We start from the raw sequence: 23,991 nt of genomic DNA, 5'->3' as shown, positions 1-23,991 counted from the left end.
GAGAGAGAGAGGGAGACATAGAATCTGAAGCAGGCCCCAGGCTCTGAGCTGTCAGCACAGAGCCAGACTTGGGGCTCAGACCAACGCACCATGAGATCATGACCTGAGCCAAAGTCAGGTGCTTAACCGACTGAGCCACCTGGGCACCTCATGTGCCATTTATTTTTATGTGCATCATAACTGATTTAAAAAGGAATAGAAGTGCCTTTTTCCTTAACTGAAGATAGTCTAAATAGTACTTTATATTGATTGAGTTAATTATAACTAGATCTATAAAGTCATAGTAGCTAAACATTGCAAGATTAATGAGTATATTTAAGTTTAATTTCCCTTAACATGCACAGGGAACAGATAAAATTTCCTACACCAAACAAGGAAATATGAATTATAATCTTAAGGTTAAGAGTTACTTAACAAACAACTCTTGATATTAAAGTAGACTCCCACATGGGGTTTGGCATGTAATCACTCTTAGCAAATGTCAATTTTTTTCTTTTTGTCTTCTATTATATTGAGTTATTCTTATTAAATATCCTATGTTTTCAGCTTATCTTTAGATAAGAAGTAAAATTCCAGCAAACACTGGGCACACCTATAAATATCAGCCAGTCTTCTAACCCTCCTGGATGACCCAGGCTGAAGAGAACACAATTTAATGCTTGGGAAGAGGGAAATAAACTATAGAGTAATAGGTGCAGGCAATTGTCTCAGGTAAATTGCAGGCAAAAGTCAAAAGATCTAAGCCCTCCCTCCTGCTCCATTTTAATGTAATTTTATTATTCACACTAGTTGATAGTGTGAGGAGGGAAGAGAAAATATAGCTAAAATTTTACTTTTTTTTTTTTGTTGGATACAGTATCGTTTATTGATAGTACCTGATAAGGTAGGACTCCCCAATCTCCTCCCCTTCTTCAGGGGGTCTGGGATGGAAACTGGAGGTCAGGGGATTCTCAGTGTGTTTGGGATGAGTTGGGACAAGGATTCCCCAGCTGCTGAGGGCCTCTCTCTTCCTCTTGCTGAGGCTGGTAGTCCAGGGGGCTCTTACTCTTTGGAGGCCACGTGGACAATAAAGTCCACTACCCAGTTGCTGTAGCCAAATTCATTGTCATACCAGGAAATGAGCTTGACAAGGTGGTCATTGAGAGCAATGCCAGCCCCAGTATCAAAGGTGGAAATAGCAGAAGATGACCCGGTCCTCAGTGTAGTCCAGGATGCCCTTGAGGGGGCATCCCGATGCCTGCTTCACCACCTTCTCGATGTCATTGTATTTGGCAGCTTTCTCCAAGCAGCAGGTCAGATCCATGACTGATACATTAAGGGTGGGGACACAGAAGGCCATGCCAGTAAGCTTCCCATTCAGTTCAGGGATGACCTTGCCAGCAGCCTTGGCAGCTCCAATAGAAGCAGGGATGATGTTCTGGGAAGCCTGTTGGACATCACACCACAGCTTCCCAGAGTGGTTGTCCACAGTAGAAGACTGTGGCAGTGATGGCATGAACTGTGGTCCTGAGCCCCTCCACAATGCCAAAGTTGTCATGGATGACCTTGGCCAGAGTAGCCAAGCAGTTGGTAGAAGGCATTGCTGACAATCTTGAGGGAGTTGTCATACTTCTCATGGTTCATGACCATCACAAACATGAGCGAATCAGCAGAAGGGGCAGAGATGATGGCCCTCTTGGCCTCACCCTTAAGGTGAACCACAGTCTTCTCCATGGTGGTGAAGACCCCAGCGGACTCCACAACATACTCTGCACTAGCATTGCTCCCACCCTGCATTAATAAGGATGGCTACATTGACAGAAAAAAGTAGACCTCTGAAAGAACAATAAGTTCATTTCTCATCTCATTTCAGAGTAGGTTTCTAAGTCAGCAGGTAACTCTCCTCTATCTAGTGATTCAGGGATCCAAACTCCTCCCATCTTGTGTTTCTGTCAACTGCTAGGACCTTTTCTTTATTTGTGCAGTAGAGGCAGGGTCACCATGTGCATATGGCAGCTGCTGGAAAGAGAAAGTAGAAAAAGGTTCAGCCTAATGTGTACTGATGTGGGTTTGGTGCATCTCACATTGCTTTGGATGGAGCATGCTTGCATAACTGTACCTAACTTAATAGCGGCTGGGAACTCTAGTATAGCCGTATTCTCAGGAAGAAAAGGAGACTGGATTTTGATAGATACCTCTCAGCCTTGTTCATCCTCTCCCCTATCAATGCTAGCTATCTAAATCCTAAATATGATCATGTTAGTCCCTCAGTTAAAATAAAAATAGGAGCGCCTGATTGGCTCAGTCAGTTGAGCATCAGACTCTTGATTTTGGTTCAGGTCATGGTCCCGGGGTCATAGGATCGAGCCCTGCATCGGGCTACATGCTGAGCATAGAGCTTGCTTAAGATTCTTTCTCTCTCTCTCTCTCTCCCACTCTACCCCTCTCCCCTGCTTGTGAGTGTGCCCTCACTCTCTCTAAAATTAAAAACAATTCTAATAAAAAAATACGTAGTGGTTTTCTATCAGTGAACAACAAATATCTCACACTAAACTATGTGTTGAATACTGTAGATACAAGGATAAGGAAAATAAAGATTTGGTATTTATCTTCTTGGAGCTTATGGAAGAGCTAATATCCTAGGACTCTTATGTGGTTTTTTTTCTCTCTCACCCCTACACCGCTTCCGTCACGAAGACCTGTGAATTCTACTTCCATCCAAGGTACTACACATCCTTTCTCCTCTGGTTCCCACCAGCATCACCACGCTAGATCTTTTTTAAAAGCTTGAATTGCATAGCTCCTATATAACCAAATTTACAGAGGGTTTTATATCAAATGAGCCATGAATGTGCAGAGAGAAAGGAAGCATTTAATTTTAACTAATTTGTTGACATTATTTTATACTTATTCTCACTCTACTCTTGCTTGAAGCTATGAGGGAAACCTTTTCCAGAAATGCTATTCAATCCCTTTTCTTTTGTGTAATGACTAGGTTCGTTACCTGTGGTGGTGGTCCATGAGATTTCCTCTGATATTCTTAAAAAAATTATTTTAAGGTTTATTTATTTTTGAGACAGAGACAGAGCATGAATGGGGGGGAGGGTCAGAGAGAGAGAGGGAGACATAGAATCTGAAGCAGGCTGCAGGCTCCGAGCTATCAGCACAGAGCTCTACGAGGGGCTTGAACTCACGGACCGTGATATAATGACTTGAGCCAAAGTCGGATGCTTAACCAACTGAGCCACCCAGTGCCCCTCCTCTGATATTCTTACAACAAACTCCCTTCAATTTGGATTGCTTGAGAGGTGCCTGCGTGACTCAGTTGGTTGAGCATCTGGCTCTTGGTTTCGGCTTAGGTCATGATCTCACAGTTTGTGGGTTTAAACCCTGTGTTGGGCTCTGCACTGACAGATTCTCTCTCTCCATCTCTCTATGCCCCTCCCCTGCTCACTCTCTCTATTTATTTTTGAGAGAGAGAGAGAATCCCAAGCAGGCTCTGTGTTGTCAGTGCAAAGCCCCATGTGGGGCTTGGACCCACGAACCACGAGATCACGACCTGAGCCCAAGTCAGATGCTCAGCTGACCGAACTATCCAGGTGCCCCAATATATAAAGGTTGAAAACATTTGGATTGCTTGAATGGCTTTGTGCTTCTAGGTACCAAAAGATCCTTTAGTAAAATATTTTTTTATTTTTCAAAAAGTGTATTTAACATTTAACGGGGATATTGCATGGCGCTAGCTGTTTGAGGGTTACCATATCATCCTGAATGGAAGGGCTTTGGCGGTGGCTGATGCCCAGGCTGAAGAAGAGCCAGACATCTGTATTATTTTTCTATTGCTGCTATAAGAAAACCACAAACATAGTGCTTTAATACAATGCCCATTTGTTATCTCATAGTTCTTTAGGTCAGAAGTCTGAAATTTTGTCAAGATTAAAAAAATAATTCTTAAAAGTACATGTGATAGTGAACTACAATTAAAACAATTTGTTCTAGGGGCTCTGGATGGCTCAGTCATTTAGGCGGGCGACTTCAGCTCAGGTCATGATCTTGTGGCCTGTGGGTTGGAGCCCCGTGTCAGGCTCTGTGCTGGCAGCTCAGAGCCTGGAGCCTGCTTCTGATTCTGTGTCTCCCTCTCTCTCTGCCCCTCCTCTGCTTGCTCTCTGTCTCTTTCTCAAATAATAAATGTTAAAAAAAATTTTTTTTAAATGATTTGTTCTAGTTATGGGATTGAATCATAAGCTCGTTCTGAAGTAAGGAAGAGAGGAGAGCATTGTAAGTGATAAGACATCTGACCCTAGCAGCATCTCTTAGTAGCTGTGGGAGTTAGGTTAAGTTACTTAAGCTTTCCCAGCAATATATAATATATTCCTATATAATAATAACACCTAAATCTTAGACTCATTATAAGGTTATAGGAGAATACTTGTAACAAAGCATATGTAAAACTGTTTGGCATAAAATAAATGATCAATAAATGTCAAATAAAAATTTTTTTAAATAAAGGAGATGATGTAAAATAGAACTCTTCTTAGCTTTTACAACTGTGAAATGCTTAGATCTTAAGAATATAGTTTGATGAGGGGCACCTGGGTGGCTTAGTCACTTAAGTATCCAACTCTTGGTTTCAGCTCAGGTCATGAACTTGCAGTTTGTGGGATCAAGCCCTGAATCAGGCTCTGTGCTGACAGTGCAAAGCCTTCTTGGGATTCTGTCTCTCTGCCCCTCCCCTGCTCCTGCTCTTTCTCTCTCTCTCAAAATAAATAAATACACTGAAAAAAAAAGAATATGGTTTGACGAGCGTTGATAGATATTTATGTCCCTGTGTAACTCACATCCCAATTAAGCTGTAGACCTTTGCTGTCACCTGTCACCCCTCAAGCTTCCCTGTGGCCCTTTCAGGTCCCTTTTTCCTACTCTACAAGAAGTAACTTCTGTTTTATCTCTAAAAAGTAGCTTGGCCTGTTCTTGAAAGTTACATAAATAGAACTTTACAGTATGTACTTTTCTAGTATCTGGCTTCTTTTTTAATCAGAATAATGTCTGTGGGATTATCTATGCTATTGTGTGCTCCAGGTATTCGTTCCTTCATCTTGCTGAGTAGTATGAACATATCACAATTTATTTATTCCACTCTTGATGGATATTCGGGTTGTTTTCAGCTAAGAATAAAGCCGCTTGGGTTGGTTGAGTGACCGACTTTGGCTCAGGCTGTGATCTCACGGTTCATGGGTTTGAGCCCCCCGTCAGGCTCTATGCTGACAGCTCAGAACCTGGAGCCTGCTTCAGATTCTGTGCCTCCCTCTCTTCCCCTCCCCTGCTGGCAGTCTCTCTCTCTCTCTCTCTCTCTCTCTCTCTCTCTCTCTCTCTCTCTCAAAAATAAATAAACATTAAAAAAAAAAAAGAATAAAGCTGCTTGGGGTGCCTGGGTTGCTCAGTCAGTTAAACTTCAGATCAGGTCGTGATCTCAGTTTGTGGGTTTGACCTCCACATCGTGCTCTGTGCTGACAGCTCAGAGCCTGGAGCCTGCTTCCGATTCTGTGTCTCCCTCTCTGCCTGCTCCTCTCCCACTCACGCTCTCTCAAAAATAAATAAACATTAAAAAAATTAAAAAGAATAAAGCTGCTCTAAACAGTAATGAAAACGTTTCTGGTGGATAAGAGTTTTCATTTCTCTCAATACCTGGGAGTAGAATTTCTGGGTCATGTAGTAAGTATGTGTTAAATTTAGTAAGAACAGTTTTCAAAAGTGGGCACACCAGCTTATAGTCCTACCAGTAAAAGATAAGAATCTCGTTACTCTACTTCCTTGCCAGCACTTAATCCTGTCCTATTGTATGACAGTGAAGGAAACCAGAATATGTCACCCAAAATATGCCACTTGGGCATATTTGATTATTTTGAATTAAGAGCACTTAAGAGTAGGTGCAAGGACAGTCTGACCCTTCTTTTTCTTGCTGAAAGCAGGAGATAAAACTCTCGTGTGAACCATACCTTCCCTGTACCAGGAGGATAGAAGACCTTCTTGTCAGATCAGAGACTGGAGGAATCTGTGAACAAATCTTACTCCGTTGTTCTTCTCTCATATGTTTGTCTTTCCTCAGTTTGCTGACTTGGGAAATCAAAAACTGATTTTCTTTGCCTTTCAGTTATTACCTTTTTTGAAAAAAATTTTTAATGTTTATTTATTTTTGAGAGAGAGAGACAGAGTGTGAGCAGGGTAGGGGCAGAGAGAGAGGGAGACACAGACTCTGAAACAGGCTCCAGGCTCTGAGCTGTCAGCACAGAGCGAGATGCTGGGTTCAGACTTGGGAAGGGCAAGATCATGACCTGAGCTGAAGTCATAGCTTAACCGAGTGAGCCACCCAGGCACCCCAGTTATTGCCTTTTGTTGAAGGTGCTACCTAAGCTGGAAGTCTAAGCTGCCATTTTCAGTTACTTTCCAGTAGAGTTTCTGGAAAGTATGGTAGGCGCCATGCTCGTCCATGTTTTTCTCTTGTTAATCTGTCTTTTTATTAGAGTCTCAGCCAGAAACCTAAGATGGGTAAAATTTTTCCTCCTTTACAACAGGGACTATGCCCAATTCTCCCTCTGTCGCCCCGTGTCAGCCTCACAATGACCCAATAAAACAGGTGCTAATATCACCCAAATTATATAAGATAAGGAAATTGAAGTACAAAAATCAGAACTAATTTGCCCCAAATCACACAACTTTCAAATGGTGGTGCAGGCAATTTCACAGGGTAGCCTGCCTCCAGCACTGCACTCATTCAGATACTGCCTCTCCAGATACAGCTTAAAGAGAGAGAGCTATAATGTATATCGTTCTCATATTTTATACATAATAGATTACATTTCATTCTTATGTACAAATGAAAAGAGTTGGCCTAAGTAGATGATGTTGTGAGTTTATCACTTGTGCCCCCTACTCTTACTAAATTTCCTGGTTATTTTTCAAAGCTTCGATGTTAAGGTGTATTTTTTTCATCCTGGGTCGTGCAAATGATTCCAAGGAGGAAGTCAGGACTAAATTATAGCTGTTGTATGAGAATGACTATATGGTTAGGCAACAATACTCTTAGGTCTTCTTTCAACATCAAACATCTATTTTACAAAGAAAGTACCTGCTGTATCCATGGGAAATACCTGTAAATCATTTGCTAAGAAGTTAGCCTTTTATTTTGTAATTTTTAGTCCCTGTAATCACATTTCATGCAAAAAGAATAAGTGGTAGAGAAAAGAAAAAAACATTAATTTGAAATATTTTTTCCAGTTTTAGGATGCAACTGTTATAAATATAAATGTGTGTATATTTGTAAGTGTATGAATATGTGTGTATTTACTTAAACATATTTTACTCAAAGATTTTCTTAGTCCTTTCCTACACTCTGTGAAGACAAAGGAGAGCATTTCTATTTTCTATTATATGAGGTCCACACTGCAAACAATCAAAATTTAGGATTTAGATCTAGTGGTAGTAAAACTTAAAAATCTATTAAAATTCATAAATTATAAAGATGGTATTCTTACAAGTCCTCAGCAGTTCTGAGAATATCTTTTCTTACAATAAAATCAACATTTTTGCCTGAGTGTTCAAAAAGAAGCTTTTACAGTCCCAATCCTAATTTTATATAATTGTAAAATTAACGGTGATGATCATATAATAGGGGCAGATTTATATATGTGTGGGCATGATAGGGATGGGGAAACCCAAATACTAATTATAAATAAAGGAAACAAAATTCCATCTTTTGGAGTAAATTAAAAAAACGATATATCCTGATTTCAAATAGGGATGTCACTTAAAAAAAAAAAAGCTTTCAAGGATTGGAAGACAGAAGCTAAACTGAATTCATTTGCTAAAGAACAAATGTCAATCAGAAGCGGAATTGATTATCCTTTAAAACAAGAAAAAGGAAATTCCTAAAGAAAATTTTAGCTGTGCTCATTCGACATTGCTCAGAGAAAAAAACTTACTTGCAACGCTTGAGAAATCCCTTCTCTGGGGCAAATCTAACCCATGTTTGAAAGTGGGCTCATCAAGCTCTCTTACTAGCAATCATTCAGCATATTTAACTTATTCCCTTTGTTCCATTTCCCTGTCCACTATTCAATCTTGTGATCATGATTTTTGTTTCTTCCCATGGAGGTGTGCCCATTGGAAAAGAATGTTCAGGCATGTTAACTTGAGTATCTAGTCTCTGTACAGGTGTATTTTTAAATGTTTATTTATTTTTGAGAGAGAAAGAGTGTGAGCAGGGGAGGGGCAGAGTGAAAGGGAGACAGAATCTGAATCAGGCTCCAGGCTGTGAGCCTTTAGCATAGAGCTGGAGACAGGGCTCGAACTCACAGACTGTGAGATCATGACCTAAGCCAAAGTTGGATGCTCAACTGACTGAGCCACCCAGGTGCCCCAGTGTATTTTTTTATTATAAATCCAAACGTTGACACTCGGTCTTTATGCACTAGCCCCCTTGAACTGACTAATCTGAACTTGCTTAAGCTAACCTTGAAGTTTTCAGGGTATAAGAGTCAGATTCTGCAGGCACTTGAGTGAAATTATCAAGGTAATGGCACACATTACCAGCATTTTCCCCCAAAGAACTCTGTGTCACTGAGTGCTGTTTTCTTTCCAAAAAGTTGCAGCTCATCTCAAGAATCCACTGAGGCATTGTAAGATAATTGACAGCTTTTCTCTCCTACAAAAAAAGAAAAGATTGACGTTTGTTAATTTACAGAATGGAATTAATAGGAGCACAAATTGTTTTGTTCTGCTGTTTATAAAATACCTTTCTGTCTTGCAGATGGAATGACCTCTAATGATGAAAAGGGAAACCTTATCTCCAAAATGGTCTTTAAATTAGATGAAGACAAGGGTGGGTGGGTGGTTCAGCTTGTAGAGCATCCAACTTTGGCTCAGGTCATGATCTCGCAGTTCGTGAGTTCGAGCCCCGCAGCAGACTCTGTGTTGACAGCTCGGAGCCTGGAGCCTGCTTTAGATTCTGTGTCTCCTTCTCTCTCTGCCCCTCCCCTGCTCCTGCTCCTCTCTCTCTCTCTCTCTCTCTCTCTCTCTCTCTCTCTCTCTCAAAAATAAAAGCATTAAAAAAAATTTTTTTTAGATTAAGACAAAATTGACAAAATATTCAAAGTCTTAACTAAATTGATTTCTTTGTGGGCTACTAAAAAAAAAAGCCAAAGAAATCAGCTATTTGGGAGGTAAGTTTTTGAAAACCATTTAAGTATTTTGAAAGGAACAGATGAGAAATACCAAAATCAAACTATTTTGCAGTTGCTAAATAGAATTTTTAAAAAACATATTATAAATATCCCTAAGGTGAATATAAGAAGTTGAGTCTTAAAGAACAATCCTATTCTGTGTGAGAACCTATAATAGGTTTGTTCATGGGAGAAAAAGTAAATTTGTCAGAAGTTACTTGGAAGTGCCATGCTAATTTCAGGTAAAATGAAAGAAGTAAGGGTAATGTTAATTAACATTTAAAATTAATGCTCTCTCTGTGTCTCAGAAATGTGATCTTGGGCGCCTGGGTGGCTCAGTCGGTTAAGTGTCCGACTTGGGCTCAGGTCATGATCTCACAGTCTGTGAGTTTGAGCCCCGCGTCGGGCTCTGTGCTGACCGTTTAGAGCCTGGAGCCCGTTTCAGATTCTGTGTCTCCCTCTCTCTCTGCCCCTCCCCTGCTCATGCTCTGTCTCTCTCTGTCTCAAAAATAAATAAACATTAAAAAAATTTTTTAAAAATAAAAAAAAAAAGAAATGTGATCTTTCTAATAGTCTTTATCTGTAGATGAGATACCTACTCAAAACTGGTGGAACCACCTGGAGAGCTTAACTCCAGAGCTTTGTTCTCTGATCACTACAGTGTGTCCTGGAACAATTGATATTTACCTTAAAATGCAATCATTTGGGGGCACCTGGGTGGCATCTGACTCTTGATTTCGGTTCAGGTCATGATGTCACGGTTGTGAGATCGAGCCCAGAGTTGCACCAAAGTTGGGCTCGGGCTGGGTGTGGAGGCTGCTTAAGATTCTCTCTGATTCTCTCCGTCTCCCTCTCCCTCTGCCCCTCCCCCTGCTCACACTCACATGTGCTCTCTCTCTCAAAAAAAAAAATGCAGTCATTTGAACCTATGTCTTGGTAGTGTTACATAAGAGAATTCTAGGTAAAGAATTGTTGACTGAGCTGTTAAGTACAGCTAAAATTTCAAGTAGGAACTTGAATACTCTGACAATCCTTATGACTGTTGGTGAATCAATTCAATTCAATTCTTTACATTTCATAATACAAATAAATATGTATTTTTTAATGTTTATTTATTTTTGAGAGAGACAAAGACAGAATGCGAGTGGGTTAGGGGCAGAGAGAGCGGAAGACAGAATCCAAAGCAGGCCCCAGGCTCCAAGCTGTCAGCACAGAGCCCGACGCAGGGTTCAAACTCACAAGCTATGAGATCATGACCTGAGCCGAAGTCAGATGCTCAACTGACTGAGCCACCCAGGCACCCCTACAAATAAATATTTAAAAAAATAAGTTTGAAGTCAGGGCCACCTGGGTGGCTCAGTTGGTTGAGCATCCGATTCTTGATTTGGTCTCCGGTCATGATCCCAGAGTCATGGGATTGAACTCTGCATGAGGCTGCATGCTGAGCCTGGAGCCTGCTTAAGATTCTCTCTTTGTTGGGTGGCATCTGGGTGGCTTACTTACATGACTGTCTGACTCTTGATTTCAGCTCAGGTCATAATCTCATGATTTGCTGTCAGCACGGAGCCTGCTTGTGATTCTCTCTCCCTCTCTCTCTGTCCCTCCCCATATGCATGCCTTCTCTCTCTCTCTCTCTCTCTCTCTCTCTCTCTCTCTCTCTCAAAACAAAAATTCTTTCTCTCTCTGCCCCACTCATGCTCTCTCTTAAAAAAAAAAACAAAAAACAAAACAATCCATGCTCATGGATTAGAAGAACAAATATTGTTAAAATGTCAATGCTACCCAAAGCAATCTACATATTTAATGCAACCCCTATCAAAATAACACCAGCATTCTTCACAGAGTTAAAACAAACAATCCTAAATTTGTATTGAACCAGAGAAAATCCTGAATAGCCAAAGCAATCCTGAAAAAGAAAACCAAAGCTGGAGGCATCACAATTCCAGACTTCAAGATGTATTACAACGCTGTAATCATCAAGATAGTGGTACAGGCACAAAAAACAGGCACATAGATCAAAGGAACTGAATAGAGAACCCAGAAATGGACCCACAAACGTATGGTCAACTAATCTTTGACAAAGCAGGAAAGAATACCCAATGGAAAAAAGACAGTCTCTTCAGCAAATAGTGCTGGGAAAACTGGACAGCGACATGCAGAAGAATGAACCTGGACCACTTTATTATACCATACACAAAAATAAACTCAAAATGGATGAAAGACCTAAACGTAAGGCAGGAAGCCATCAAAATCCTGGAGGAGAAAACAGGTAACAACGTCTTTGACCTGGTCTGCAGCAACTTTTTACTAGACATGTCTCTGGGGGCAAGGGAAACAAAAGCAAAAATGAACTATTGGGACTTCATCAAGATAAAAAGCTTCTGGTTAATGAAGGAAACAATCAGCAAAACTAAAAGGCAACCAACAGAATGGGAGAAGATATTTGCAAATGATGTATCAGACAAAGGGTTTGTATCCAAAATCTATAAAGAAGTTACCAAACTCAACATCCAAAAAACAAATAATCCAGTGAAAAAATGGGCAAAAGACATAGACACTTTTCCAAAGAAAACATCCAGATGGCTAACAGACACATGAAAAAATACTCAACATCATTCATCATCAGAGAAATACAAGTCAAGACCACAATGAGATACCACCTCACACCTGTCAGAACGGCTCACATTAACAACTCAGACAGTAACAGATGCTGGCGGGGATGCGGAGAAAGAGGAACCCTTTTGCTCTGCTGGTGGGAATACAAAGTGGTGCAGCCACTCTGGAAAACAGTAAAATAATTAAAAATAGAGCTACCCTATGACCCAGCAACTGCACTACTAGCTATTTATTCAAGGGATACAGATGTGCTGTTTTGAAAGGGCACATGCACCCCTATGTTTATAGCAGCACTATCAACAATAGCCAAAGTATGGAAAGAGCCCAAATGTCCATCGACAGATGAATGGATAAAGAAAATATATATGTATCTATGTATGTATGTATATATATACAATGGAATATTACTTGGTGATCAAAAATAATGAATTCTTGCCATTTGCACTAACATGGATGGAACTAGAGTGTATTATGCTAAGCGAAATAAGTCAATCAGAGAAAGACAAATATCATGATTTCACTCTTACATGGAATTTAAGATATTAAAAAGATGAACATAAGGGAAGGGAAGGAAAAATAGTATAAAAGCAGAGAGGAGACAAACCATAAGAGACTCTTAAATATAGAGAACAAACTGAGAGATGCTGGAGTGGTGTTGGGTGGGGGATGGGCTAAATGGGAAAGGGGCATTAGAGGGGACACTGGTTGGGATGAGCATTGGGTGTTATAAGTAAGTGATGAATTACTAGATTCTGTTCTTTTTTTTTAATAAATTATCTCCAACATAGTTGTTTTTTTTTTTTATTTTTTTTTCAACTTTTTAAATTTATTTTTGGGACAGAGAGAGACAGAGCATGAACGGGGAAGGGGCAGAGAGAGAGGGAGACACAGAATCGGAAACAGGCTCCAGGCTCCAAGCCATCAGCCCAGAGCCTGACGCGGGGCTCGAACTCACGGACCGCGAGATCGTGACCTGGCTGAAGTCGGATGCTTAACCGACTGCGCCACCCAGGCACCCCTAGATTCTATTCTTGAAATCATTATTACACCATTTGTTAACTAACTTGGATTTAAATTAAAAAAAGTTTGAAGTCAGAAATCCCAAATGTATTTGCTTACTTTCCTTATTTTCCCCTTGACAGTTAGATTTTTGCCAGAGTATTGGGAAATTCTTTTTTTTTTTTTTAATACGATGTCTTTTTTTTTTTTTAATTTTTATTTTTGAGAGAGAGACAGCAGGAACAGGGGAGGGGCAGAGGAAGAGGGAAAGAGAGAATTGAGCCTGACCCTCAGGCTCTGTCTCACGACTGTGAGATCATGATCTGAGCCAAACTCCAGAGTTGGATGCCCAGCTGACTGAGCCACCCAGGCACCCCAAAAGGCATAAAGGTTTTAGAGAAAAAAAATATCCTTTCACCCATTTCCTAGCCTCTTAATCCCCCTCCATGAAAGAAATGTTTCTAGCTTTGTGTGAATTCCTCCGGAGATATTTTATGCATATAGAGGCAAAAATGTAAAAACATTATCTTCTCCCTACCCACCCTCCCAGTACAAATGCTTAAGCTTCCTTATGAAAGGTAGTAAGAGCCTCATAATAAGAGTCTCCTAGTGCTTTTAATTTCTGGGTGTTTGCTGAATCTATTGACACCCACACCAACAGTAAAAAACGAAATAAAACAAAAAAACCCAAAAAAAACAAAAAAAACCCTTAATCTCCATTTTTTGAGTTGATTTTATGCCTCAAAATTTTCCTTCCAACCCTAGTTGATTTCAGAATTAACTATTTTCAGGCTAACTACTCCTCACTGCCAGCTCCCATTCTATTTACTCTAGGGATTTTTCTACTGAAAAGAAAAAAAAAAAAAAAAACCGTAGTGACTCCCAAAGTAGGAATTTATAACTATTTCCCTAATTGGCTGTGTATGTATACCATTTTTTTTTCTTTCCCATAATCTGCTAGCTATTGTTTGCCCAACACTTAAGGATTAGGAGGTAGTTGTGTTTTAAAGCAATTGGGTAAGCTGGCAATGACTAGAAAATGATTATTGTAAACCAGTTTCCTCCTTCAAATTAAATTGACTTTATCCAGATTAAATAATTATTTGCTGGGTGTCTGGGTGGCTCCGACTTTGGCTCAGGTCATGATCTCGAGGTTCGTGGGTTTGAGCCCCGCGTCGGTCTATGGGTTGACAGCTCAGAGCTTGGAGCCTGCTTCAGATTCTGTGTCTTTGTCTCTCTCTGCCCCTTTCCTGCTCATGCTCTGTCTCTCTCTCTCAAGAACAAACATTAAAAAAATTATTTGTGCTACTTGCCTCTTTACTTTTCTGTCTTCCCTAGCAGATAATTAACGGACAGGACTGTGTCCCCAAGACCTATCACAGAAGCCTGTCACATTTTAGGGCTTTGTAAGTGTGCATGAAATGAAAGAATAAACAACTCTATCTACCCAGGTGATTCTAAACAGATCCAGAAAATCTGCATTTTTCTTCTTAAACTTGAGTTACTTGGGAGAAAGATTCTAGAGTGAACTAAATGAGGATCATACTTAATTTCTAGAGGAAGACCTTGTTTAAGGCTCTGGACTAACGTTTGGGGTTAGTGCCAATGATTTGGGAAAGATTTGCCTTATATCCTGAGAATGGCAAAGTTTCACAGGCATTAGTCTTTAGTCTTTTCACTTGATCATGGGCATGATTTCTATATTGATGTATTTTTTAAATCCAAATTCATGATATATAACCTGAAAAGGCAATTTTCCCAGTATGTGAATTTGTTTATATCAAAATTTACAGTAGCATAAGAATTAAATATAGCTATTTATAGGTTATTTATTACAAGCTATAAAAAATATGGTCCAGGAAATCTTACTCTCTTGCAAGTCTACTGGCCTTTTTTTAACTATGAGTCTATAGTACTAGTTTTTTTAAATAACTGTATTATAGAAAATTACATGTACAAAAAGAGACAATGAATCCTCATATTCCTATCCTCCAGCTTCAATAGTTATCAGCTTGCAGATTAACTTGTTTTATCTCTGCCCCACTCATTCCCCCTTCCTACAGGGATATTGGAAGCAAATCCCAAACCATCACTTCATATCATCATTTTATCCATAAATATTTCAGTATGTTTCTCTAAATAATAGGAATTAAAAAAATAATTGACAATGATACATTAGTTTTAAGTGTACAACATAGTGATTCAACTTCTCTATACGTTATGCTACGCTCGCCACAAATGTAGCTACCATCTGTCACCATAGGGTGCTATTACAATATCATTGACCATATTCCCTGTGCTGTGACTTTTATTCCCGTGACTTACTCATTTCATAACTGAAAACCTGTACCTCCCACTCTTCACCCATTTTGCCCATCTCTCCACCCCCTTTTTCTCTGGCAACCATCAGTTTGTTCTCTGTATGTATAGGTCTGATTCTATTTGTTTTGTTTTGTTTATTCTTTGTTTTTTAGACTCCACATATGAGTAAAATTATATGATATATGTTTGTCTTTCTCAGTGTCACTTATTTCACTTAGCATAATACCTTCTAGGTCCATCCATATTGTTGGAAATGGCAAGATTGCATCCTGTTTTATGGCTGTGCAAGATTATATCATATATACATATATCACATTTTCCTTATTCATTCATCTATCAGTGGACACTTGGATTGCTTCTATACCTTGGCTATTGTAAATAATGTTGCAATAAATATACAGGTGCATGTAACTTTTTTTTTTTAAGTTTATTTATTTTTGGGACAGAGAGAGACAGAGCATGAATGGGGGAGGATCAGAGAGAGAAGGAGACACAGAATCTGAAACAGGCTCCAGTCTCTCTGAGCTGTCAGCACAGAGCCCGACGCGGGGCTCGAACTCACGGACCACGAGATCATGACCTGAGCCGAAGTCGGACGCTCAACCGACTGAACCCCCCAGGGGCCCCACATGTAACTTTTTTAAATTGGTGTTTTTATTTCTTTGGGTAAATACCCAGTAGTGAAACTATTGGGTTATATGGTATTTCTATTTTTATGAAAAATGTTTATTTATTTATTTTTGAGAGGGAAAGAGAGAGTGTGCATGTGCGCATGTGTGAGCAGAGCAGGGGCAGAGAGAGAGAGGGAGGGAGAGAGAGACTCTCAAGCAGGCTCCATACTCACCATGGAGCCCAAGGAGGGGCTCTGTCCCACGACAGTGAGATCACGACCTAAGCCAAAATCCAGAGTTGGACACTTAACTGACCGAGCCACCCAGGTGCGCCAATATTTCTATTTTTAATTTTTTGAGAAATCTCTGTAGTGTTTTCCACAGTGGCTATATCAATTTACATTGCCACCAATAGTGCATGACGTTTCCTTTTTCTCTATATCCTTGCCAATACTTGTCATTTCTTGTCTTTTTTGTTTGTTATTGTTTTAGCCATTCTAACAGGTGTGAGGTGATGGCTCATTGTAGTTTTGATTTGCATTTCTCTGATGATGAGATGATTAGATGATTGCATTCTCTGATTTTGAGCATCTTTTCATGTGTCTGTTGGCCATCTGCATATCTTCTTTTGAAAAATGTCTATTCAGGTCCTCTGCCCATTTTTTAATTGGATTTTGCTTTTTTGGTGTTGAGTTGTATAAGTTCTTTATATTTTGAATATTAACCCCTTATCAGATATATCATTTGCAAATATATTCTCTCATTCAGTTGGTTACCTTTTTGTTTTGTTGATGATTTTTTTCACTGTGCAAAAGCTTTTTAGTTTGATGTAGTCCCAGGAGTTTATTTTTGCCTTTGTTTCATTACCTTAGGAGACATACCTAGAAAAGTGTTGCTGTATATGGCCAACGTCAGAGAAATTATTGCCCGTGTTCTCTTCTAAGACTTTTAGGTTTCAGGTCTCATATTTTAGTCTTTAAAATCCAGTTTGAGTTTATTTTTGTGTATGGTGTAACAAAGTGTTCCAGTTTCATTGTTTTGCATGTAGCTGTCCAGTTTTCCCAGCACCATTTGTTGAAGAGACTGCCTCCTTTGTCATGGATAAATTTACCATATAAACCTGAATTTATTTCTGGGCTCTCTATTCTCTTCTATTAATCTATGTGTCTATTTTTGGGCCAATACCATCCTGTTTTAATTACTACAGGTTTGTAGTGTATCTTGAAATCTGGAATTTTGATAATTACAGCTTTGTTTTTCTTTATCAGGATGGCTTTGCCTAGGGGCGCCTGGTTGGCTCAGTTAAGCGTCCTACTCTTGGTTTTGACTCAGGTCATGATCTCATGTTTCATGAGTTTGAGCCCCATGTTAGTCTCCGTGCTGACAGTGCAGAGCCTGCTTGGGATTCTTATCTTCCCCTCTCTCTGCTTCTTCCCTGTTCGTGCTTGCTCATGAGCTCTGTCTCATTCTCTCTCTCAAAATAAATAAATCAACTTAAAAAATTTTTTTTAAAAGATGGCTTTGACTATTTGGGGTCTTTTGTGGTTCCACACAAATTTTAATATTACTTCTGTTTCTGTGAAAAATGCTGTTGGTATTGTGGTGGGGATTGCACTGAATTTGTAGATTGCTTTGGGTAGTATGGACATTTAAAAACTATTAATTCCTCCAATCAATAAACATGGACTATCTTTCCATTTTTTGGTATCATCTTCAATTTCTTTCATCAGTGTTTTATAATTTTCAAAAAGTACAAGTCTTTCACCTCCTTGGTTAAGTGTATTCCTAAGTATTTTATTCTTTTTGGTGCAATTGTAAATGGAATTGCTTCCTTAATTTCTCTGTTACTTTGTTATTAGTGTATAGAAATGCTATCAATTTCTGGGTATTAATTTTGCATCCTACAGCTTTACTAAATTCATTTATTGCTTCTAGTAGCTTCTTTTTTTGTTTTGGTGGAGTCTTTAGGGTTTTCTATGTATAGTATCATGTCATCTGCAAATAATCAGTTTTATCTCTTCTTTACCAGTGGAGATGTCTCTTATTTCTTTTTCTCTCTGACTTCTATCCCTACAACTACCAACACTATGTTGAATACAAGTGACAAGAGTGGAAATTCTTGTCTTATTCCTATTCCTAGAGGAAAAGCATTCAGTTTTTCACCATTGAGTGTGATGTTAGCTGTGGTTTTGGGTTTTTTTTAATGACCTTTATTATGTTGAGGTATGGTCCCTCTAAACCCATTTTGTTGAAAGTTTTTATCATGAATGGGTGTTGATTTTGTCAACTGCTTTTTCTGCAACGATTGACTTGATCATATGATTTTTATCCTTTATTTTGTTGAATTGGTATATCACACTGGTTGATTTATAAATTGAGCCATTCTTGGGGCGCCTGGGTGGCTCAGTCGGTTGAGCGTCCGACTTCGGCTCAGGTCACGATCTCACAGTTCGTGAGTTCGAGCCCCGCGTCAGGCTCTGGGCTGATGGCTCAGAGCCTGGAGCCTGCTTCCAATTCTGTGTCTCCCTCTCTCTCTGCCTCTCCCCATTCATGCTCTGTCTCTCTCTGTCTCAAAAATAAATAAACATTAAAAAAAATTAAAAAATAAATAAATAAATTGAGCCATTCTTGCATTCCTGGAATAAATCCCACTTAATTGTGGTGAATAATCCTTTTATTTTTTTTTTTCTACTCTAAGTATATTTTTTTTTGAATGATCCTTTTAATGTATTGTTGAATGTGGTTTGCTAATATTTTGTTGAGGATTTTTGAATCTATGTTCAGCAGGGATATTGTCCTGTAGTTTTCTCTTTTTGTGATGTCTTGTCTGGTTTTAGTATAAGGATAACATTGGCCCTTAGTATTTGGAAGCTTTCCTTCCTCTTCTATTTTTGTGGAATAGTTTGAAGAGAATTGCTATTAAATCTTCTTTAAATGTTTGGTAGCATTCATCTGTGAATCTATCTGTTCTTGGACTTTTATTTTTTGGTGACAAAAAAAATCCTATCTTTTTACGACCAATTCAATTTCTTTACTCATTGGTCTCTTCAGATTTTCTATTTCTTCCTGATTCAGTTTTGGAAGGTTGTATGTTTTTAGGGATTTATTCATGTCTTCTATGTTGTCCAATTTGTTTGCATACAATTGTTCATGCTATTCTCTTATAATCCTTTGTATGTCTGTGGTGTCAGTTACTTCTCCTCTTTCATTTCTGATTTTATTTGTTTGGGTTCTTTCTCTTTTTTTCTTGATGAGTCTGGCTAACAGTTTATCAATTTTGTTTATCTTTCAAAAGAACCAGCTCTTGGTTTCTTTGATTTTATTTCTTTTCTTTTCTTTTTTTTTTTTTTAGCCTCTAAGTCATTTATTTCTGCTCTGATCTTTATTATTTCCTTCCTTCTACTCACCTTGGGCTTTGTTTGTTCTTTTTCTAGTTCATCTAGGCCTAAGGTTAGATTGTTTATTTGAGCCTTTTTTCTGTTTGTTTCTTGAGGTAGGCCTGTATTGTTATATACTTCTCTCTTAGAACTGCTTTCTCTGATTTTGGACCATTTTCATTGGTCAAGATAGACTCCCCCCCCCCAATAATTAAAATTCTTTTTTTATTATTCATGATTTCTTAATATTATAAAATATCTACTTTTCATATTTCCCTTATTGCCATATGTATATTTTACAGTTTCTTTATTTGAATCAAGATCCTTGGGAAGTCCACACATTACAATTGGTTGATCCATCACTTAAAATTCTCTTAATCTATAGCTTTCTATTTAGTCTCCTTTTATTCCTTCAAAATGACCTTTTTTAAAAATAGAAACCAGGTTGTTTGTCCCACTGTTTTTCACATCTAGATTGTGCTGATTGTGTTGCCATGGTGGAGTTAATATGCTTCTCTGCTTTTTTTTTAAATTTAAAATGCTATAATGTTTATTATTTTTGAGAGAGAGAGAGACAAAGCACCATTGTTGGGAGAGGGAGACATAGAATCTGAAGTAGGCTCCAAGCTCTGAGCTGTCAGCACAGAGCCCCACATGGAGCTTGAACCCACAAACTGTGAGATTATGACCTGAGCTGAAGTTGGACATTTAACCAACTGAGCCACCCAGGCACCCCAATTTTTTTTTATTTTATTTTAGAGAGAGACTGTGAAAGCAGGGGAAAGGGGCAGGGGTGGGGAGAGAGAGAGAGAGAGAGAGAGAGAGAGAGAGAGAATCCCAAGCAGGCTCCACACTTAGTGGAGAGGCCCACACAGGGCTCAATCCTACAACCCTGGGATTGACCTGGGATCATGACCCCAAGCTAAAATCAAGGGTCAGATCAACCAACTGAGCCATCCAGACACCCCTCCTCTACTTTTAGTTTCCCTAAATTGTTAGATCTAGGTTTGTTTTTTTTAAGTTTGTTTGTTTATTTGTTTATTTAGAGTGCAAGAGTATGAGCAGGGGAGGGGGAAAGAAAGAGAGAGAGAAACCCAAGCAGGTAACACGTTGTCAGTGTAGAGCCCAATACAAGGCTCTGTTCCATGAGCCCAAGATCATGATCTGAGCTGAAATCAAGAGTTGGAGGCTTAATGGGCTGAGCCATCTTTTTTTTTTTTTTTTTAATTTTTTTTTCCCAACGTTTATTTATTTTTGGGACAGAGAGAGACAGAGCATGAACGGGGGAGGGGCAGAGAGAGAGGGAGACACAGAATCGGAAACAGGCTCCAGGCTCTGAGTCATCAGCCCAGAGCCCGACGCGGGGCTCGAACTCCCGGACCGCGAGATCGTGACCTGGCTGAAGTCGGACGCTTAACCGACTGCGCCACCCAGGCGCCCCAAGGGCTGAGCCATCTTGATAACAGATTCACTTTTGAATTTTTTCTGCAAGACTTTATTTATTTATTTATTTATTTATTTATTTGGAGAGTGCACACGAACTGGGGGAGGGGTAGAGGGAGAGAGAGACAGAAGATTCCAAGCAGGCTCTGCATTGATAGCAGTGTGTCCAATGCGGGGCTTGAACTCACAAACCATGAAATCATGACCTGATCCAAAGTTCGACGCTCAACCGACTGAGTCACCTAGGTGCCTCAGGAGAGAGAGAATCTTAAGCAGGCTCCAAGCCCAGCACAGAGCCTGAAGCGGGGCTCGACTCAGGACCCTGAGATCATGACCTGAGATGAAATTAAGAGTCAGATGTTTAACCAACTGAACCACCCGGTCACCCAGGCAAGACGTTTTAAAAGGTATTATTGTGGACTTTCATATGAAGGTACATAATGTCTGTTTCGCTCTCTGTGATTTAAGCAGCTATTGATAATCAATATGCCTAGATCCATTTGTTTACTAAGGGTTGCAAAATGGTGATTTTTCCACTGAAGATTTCCCCTAATCCTTAAAAAAATTTTTTTAATGTTTATTTATTTTGGAGAGAGAGAGAAAGAGAGAGAGAGCATGGCAGAGGGGCAGAGAGATGGAAACACAGAATCCTAAGCAGGCTCCAGGCTCCGAGTTGTCAGCGCAGACACGAGCACACGGGGGCTTGAACTCATAGACCACAAGATCATGACCTGAGCCACCCAGGTGCCCCTCCCCCAATCCTTAAATATTCTTTAAAAATAGTGTTGTTGTTGTTGTTGTTGTTAAAGGTTTTAGTGTATTGTTTCTTAAATATTTGCCATACTTATATACACATTCCCTGACTGCTGGCCATGTAGACTTTGAGTTTTCACTCTATAAACACTGATGGGATCACCATTCTTGTACATTTCCTATGCATAACTCATTATTTGCATATCTGGTTATTTCTTCAGAACAGTCTTAGTAGGGGAGGTCCAAGGCATAAACAGCTTTATGGCTTCTTCCTACGTACTCAAGTGTCTTCCTCAAAAGCAGCAGTTCATTCCCTCCACTGATAAGAACGCCTAGTTCCTATATATCTTTACCATTCTCACATATTTAATGTGTTTGTATTCCATGTTTTTTATTAAATGTAAATCGTAATATGTGCATTAGGAATGTATCTACTATAAATACACTAAGAAAATTCAAGGTTTGTTATTTCATAAAATGCATAGAAGTTAGAAAAAACAGTTGTTCACATATAAGACAATAAAAAATTAATCTGTAGAAATTTCAAAACTGTGAAAAATTTTTGAAATCCTTGGTGGGCCTCATGTTTATTCACATATTTTTTTTCAGGAATTAATTGTAACTATAGACTAGCTTTGTGTGTGTGTGCAATTTAATGTTCTAAAATTTTTGAAGTAATGTTTTTTAAATAAAAGTAAATTTCTGACTATAAATATAATATGCTAATTGCAAAATGCTGTTCTATGGAATACTATCTTAGAAATAATGCCTTGGGTTTTGTGACTCCTATTTTATAATTAAAAAATTTTTTTATGTTTATTTTTGAGAGAGAGAGAGAGAGAGAGAGAGAGAGAGAGAGAGAGAGAAACAGCATGAGCAGGGGAGGGGCAGAGAGAGAGGGAGACAGAATCCAAAGCAGGCTGCAAGCTCTGAGCTGTCAGCACAGAGCCCAACGTGGGGCTCGAAGTCAGCAACCGTGAGATCATGACCTGAGCTGAAGTTGGTTGCTCAACCGACTGAGCCACCAGGCACCTTGAACCATTTTATAATTTTAAAGTTTCCTTTAACTGCCTATTATAAGGAAAATTGTCTGATCTCCTCCCCTATAAACAAACTTAGGGGTTTTAAGATGTGGATTCAGAGTTTACCTTTATGATTTACCATATATGTATATCCTTGTGCCTTAGTTTCTTTAGGGCTGATATTCAACTGGGAGGCATTAGGATGGCTATTTCAGTAGGTGAAAGCTGTACCAGTTGTGAAACGTTCTGAACATCATCCCCGAGGATATGAATGTCAACCTGGTAGTTACACCTTCTGACTTTCATTGTGGTCTCAAAGATCCTCATCTGAAATCACAACAGAACCCTTTTTTCACTCTGTACCTATGGAAATTGTCAAACTTTTCCTGCTTAGCAAAATTGCTGAGAGGTGCAAAGTGATAGATACCCTGTGTGGGAAAGTGTCTGTAGTGACTGTGGATATGTGTCAGATCTGCAAGGTGGCAATTTAACCTCTGCAATGGTCATGTGACTTTTAGCAAACAATTTCTTCAAGGATGTACTTCCTTGCATACATGGTCTGGTGTTTTTTAGTCTTTTAGGAAACAAAATTAGTAAGTTCACTGCTTAAGATGAGTCTTCCTCAGGGGGCACCTGGGTTGCTCTGTTGGTTAAGTGTCTAACTTCTGCTCAGGTCAGGAGCTCACAGTTTGTGAGTTTGAACTCTGCATCAGGCTGTCTGCTTTCAGCACAGAGTCTGCTTTGGATCTTCTGTTTCCCTCTCTCTGCACTCCTCCCCTGCTCACACATGCTCTCTCTCAAAAATAAATAAACATGAAAAAGATTTAAAAAAAAGATTAGTCTTCCTCAGAACTTTGTAATGGGACTTATAGATATGTTATTATAGGGTTTATTAAAGTCTAAAGTTTGAGGAAATGGTGAAGCATGCATTTAAAAATCAATACTTGGACAAATAATGTATGATTCTACTTATACGAGGTCTCCGAAATAGTCAAACTTAGAGAAGCAGAAAAGAGAATGGTGATTGCCAGGGGACGGGGAGATGGAAGTGGATGTTCAATGGGCATAAAGTTATAGTTATACAACATCTGTGAGTTCTAGAGATCTTCTGTGGGATGTATTGTGTGTAATTAGCAATATGGTGTTGTGCACTTAAAAACTTAAGAGGGTAAGAGTGCCTGGGTACCTCAGCCAGTTGAGCGTGTAACCTCGGCTCATGATCTCATCGTTGGTGGGTTTGGGCCCCACACTGGGATCTGCACTGATTGCTCAGAGCCTGGAGCCTGCTTCAGATTCTGTGTCTCCCTCTCTCTGTCCCTCCCCAGCTTGTGCTCTCTTTCTCTGTCAATAATGAAAAAAAAAAAACCTAAAAAAATTGTAAAAAAAAGCCTTAAGAGGGCAGTTTTCATGTTAAATGTTCTATAACAGAAATTTTCTTCTTTTTCTTTTTTAAAACATTTTTAAAAAATATTTATTCATTTTTTTGAGAGACAGAGACAGAGCATAAATAGGGGAGGGGCAGAGAGAGAAGAAGGCACAATCCAAAGCAGCCTTCAGGCTCTGAGCTTTAAGCACAGAGCCCGACGTGGGGCTTAAACTCATGAACTGCAAGATCACGACCTGAGCTGAAGTCAGACGCTTAACCGACTGA

General features: G+C 39.3%; 1 pseudogene; it reads right to left on the bottom strand.

Moving 5' to 3' along the window:
- Positions 1-1,013: 1,013 nt before the first annotated feature.
- On the bottom strand, positions 1,014-22,646 carry LOC101094798 (annotated as a pseudogene).
- Between the last annotated feature and the right edge of the window lie 1,345 nt (positions 22,647-23,991).

Source organism: Felis catus, chromosome D4 (genome assembly GCF_018350175.1).
Source record: "Felis catus isolate Fca126 chromosome D4, F.catus_Fca126_mat1.0, whole genome shotgun sequence".
Lineage (NCBI taxonomy): Eukaryota > Metazoa > Chordata > Mammalia > Carnivora > Felidae > Felis > Felis catus.
The sequence above is the reverse complement of the archived record's forward strand: the minus strand, read 5'-3'. Positions and strand labels throughout refer to the sequence as shown.